This window comes from Phoca vitulina, unplaced genomic scaffold (assembly GCF_004348235.1).
Source record: "Phoca vitulina isolate PV1807 unplaced genomic scaffold, GSC_HSeal_1.0 scaffold99, whole genome shotgun sequence".
NCBI classification, from domain to species: Eukaryota; Metazoa; Chordata; class Mammalia; order Carnivora; family Phocidae; genus Phoca; species Phoca vitulina.
In genome coordinates, this window is record NW_022589802.1 from 109527 (window position 1) to 113187 (window position 3661).

The 3661-nt window shown below is 42.3% G+C and overlaps 1 pseudogene; it reads left to right on the forward strand.

The window, feature by feature from the left end:
- Window positions 1-363: 363 nt before the first annotated feature.
- LOC116627619 lies at window positions 364-1149 on the forward strand (annotated as a pseudogene).
- The last annotated feature ends 2512 nt before the right edge of the window (window positions 1150-3661 follow it).

A 3661-nucleotide genomic window follows, 5' to 3' on the forward strand; every position in this document is an offset into this window, starting at 1 on the left:
TAGAACATTAAAGAAAGAAATTGAAGATGATACAAATAAATGGAAAGATAACTCATATTCATGGATTGGAAGAATTAATCTTGTTAAAATGTCCATACTACCCAAAGCAATCTACAGATTTAAAGCAATCTCTATCAAAATTCCAATGGTATTTTTCACAGAATTAGAAAAAAACACTCCTAAAATTCACATGGAACCACGAAAGACCCCAAAATAGCCAAAGCAATCTTGAGCAAGAAGAACAAAACTGGAGGCATCACACTTCCTGATTTCAAATTATATTACAAAGCTATAGCAATCAGGAGTCCCCACATGAGCAGAGAGTGTCAGAGGCAGAAGCGGAAGCAAAAAAGTTCCCCGAGCTTGTCCAAGGCTGCTGTCCGGGTTGCCTGTTTGGCCGCCCCCTCCCTGCTTGGCAAAGGCAATGGCTTCCAAACTCCTGCACGTGTTCATCCTTGGGCCACCTGGCTTGGCCAAGGGCACTGTGTGCCAGAGGATCGTTCAGAGCTTTGGCCTCCAGCATCTCTTCTTGTGGAAGAACATCAAAGCCAACACCCAAGTTGGTGATATGGCAAAGCAGTACCTAGAGAAAGGTCTTTTGGTTCCAAATCATGTGATCACATGCCTAATGATGTTGGAGCTGGAGAACGGGCCCGGCCAGCACTGGCTGCTGGATGGTTTTCCTAGGACAGTTCAGGCTGAAGCCCTGGACAAGATCTGTGAACTGGATCTAGTATAGTGATCACTTTGAACATTGCATTTGAAACACTCAAAGATCGTCTCAGCGGACGTTGGATTCACCCTCCTAGTGGAAGGGTATATAACTTGGACTTCAATCCACCTGGTGTACGTGGGATTGATGACATCATGGGTGAGCCATTAGTCCAGCAGGAGGATGATGAACCTGAAGCTGTGCCTGCCAGGCTAAGACAGAACAAGGATGTGGCAAAGCCAGTCATTGAATTATACAAGAGCCAAAGAGTGCTTCACCAATTTTCTGGGACCCAGACTAACAAAATCTGGCCTTATGTTTATATGCTTTTCTCGAACAAGCCCACACCTATTTAGTCCAAAGAAGCCCCGTGGAAGAACCAGGAAAATGTCATTCATTCAGTTGTCTGTGTGGTATTAGTGCCATGTTCAAGCTAGAAGCTAGTGGGCATAGCTTGCAGTGTCTTTCCTACTTTAAATGGTGAACTGAAATGAAAACGAATGAGTAGAAGAGGCTCCTCTCCGCCTTCCACAAGAAGGGTCACCTACACCATGTCTAAGATGCCTCTGCACATCTCAAGCCCTTCACAAGAAAGCAAGTACAGGCTGGATTTAAATGGCATCTAACCCAAACCCTAGCTGATTTCTGACCATCATGTTGTTGCCATAGTAGCCTTTTCACACGTGATGGTGTTGGCCTCTGGTTCCCCCGTCCCCCAAAGGCTGTTGAACCACAGCACCAGGAGGCCTGAGAAAGCCCAGGGCAGTAGCCCCCGCCTTGTCCCAAGTTCTCTGGTATGTGCCCTTCCTGGTGACCATGCGATTGAAGCCAGTTCCTCTTTGTGGTTGCTTCTCTGGCCTTGAGTGACTGTCCACAATTTATTTTTTCTGTTAGGAGTGAGACCTTTTCTGCATCCAGGCTCCATAGAATCTCTCCTTTGCAGACATCCTGGAATGAAAGTATTTGGCTTCTACTGTTTTTATTAGACTGTATTTTTTTTACATTTGTTTTCTCCCTTCCTAGGCTATGAAGTAATACAGATAGTTACTGCTTTTATCCCTCTCAGATCCCTTTCTAAGAGCTGAGAGCGAGGGGAAGGTGTTAAATCGCTTCCTGCACCAGGAACTGAGTTCTGCAGAGGGTCTACTTACCCAGCTTGGCTGACCCTCATGGGTTGGCACTGCCCTTTTCTTTTATTGTGAAAAAATAAAATCCTAAAATTCTGTTCCTCTAGGGGCGCCTGGGTGGCTCAGTCGGTTAAGCATCTGCCTTCAGCTCAGGTCATGATCCCAGGGTCCTGGGATCGAGCCCCGAGTTGGGCTCCCTGCTCAGCGGGAAGTCTGCTTGTCCTTCTCCCACTGCCTCCCCCCGCCCCCCGTGCTCTCTTATGCTCGCTGTCTCTCAAAAGAATAAATACAATCTTTTTTTTTTAAAGATTTTATTTACTTATTCATGAGAGACAGAGAGAGAGAGAGGCAGAGGGAGAAGCAGGCTCCCAAGGAGCAGGGAGCCCGATGTGGGACTCGATCCCAGGACCCTGGGATCATGACCTGAGCCGAAGGCAGACGCTTAACCATCTGAGCCACCCAGGCGCCCCTAAATACAATCTTTTTAAAAAATGAAAATAAAATAAAATCCTCAAAGTCTTTGGGAGTCTTCAAAAAAATGGGAGAGACAGACTTACCTACATAAATGTTAAAGGATCATATCTTGTGTATAGAAGTAATAAGACCATATGCAATTACTGCACTAAAAGAATAGTTCAGCTTTTTATTCAAGACAAAAAAAAAAAAAAACGTATTTTGAAAGCTGCTACATATTGATGCTGACACTGTTTTTTCTCCTGTGAGTGACTGAAGCATATTATAAGTAGTTGGTAAAGGGAATGGAGCCTGTGCGTTGAGGAAAATGTTGCATTAGCTGTGCCCAGACTGAGCATGACAGCTTTATGATTATGGGAAAACAAATTCTTACAACTTTTTTTCTATTCCAAAGATGCTTCCTATGGGGTGGCCATTAAGTCTAGAAATATAGATAATACAATATTGTCATTCTTTGTAATGTAACATCAATAAACCACTTGTTAAAGAAAAAATACTACAGCAATCAAAACAGTATGTAGTTCTGACATAAAAAAAAACACATAGACCAATGGAACAGAATAGTCCAGAAATAAACTCACATATATATGGTCAACCAATCTTTGACAAGGGTGACAAGAATACACACTAGGGAAAGAATGGTCTCTTCAGTCAGTGGTGTTGGGAACTGGAGATCTACAATCAAAAGAATGAAACTGGACCCCTATTGGACCCACCATACACAAAAATCAACTCAAAATGGATTAAAGACTTAATCATAAATCCTGAAACCATAAAACTATGAGAAGGAAACATAGGGGGAATGCTCCTCGACATTGGTCTTGGCAACAATTTTTTGAATGTGACACCAAAAGCACAGGAAACAAAAGCAGAAATAGACAAGTGGGATTACATCAAACGAAAACACTTCTGCACAGCAAAGGAAACAATCACCAAAATGAAAAGGCAACCTACAGAATGGGAGAAAATATTTGCAAACCATATATCTGATAAAGGGTTAATATCCAAGGAACTCATACAACTCAATAACAAATAATTAAACCAATTTTAAAATTGGCAAAGGACCTGAATAGACATTTCTCCAAAGAAGACATACATATGGCCAATAGGTACATGAAAATGTGCTCAACATCACTAATCATCAGGGAAATGCAAATAAAAATCATGAGATATCAACTCATACCTGTTAGGATGGCTATTATTTGGTGAGAATGTAAGCTGGTACAGCCAATATGGGGGAAAGTATGAGATTCCTCAAAATATTAAAAATAGAACCACCATATGATCTAGGAATCCCACTTCTGGTTATTTATCCAAAAGAATTGAAATTGGGATCCCAAAGAGATAG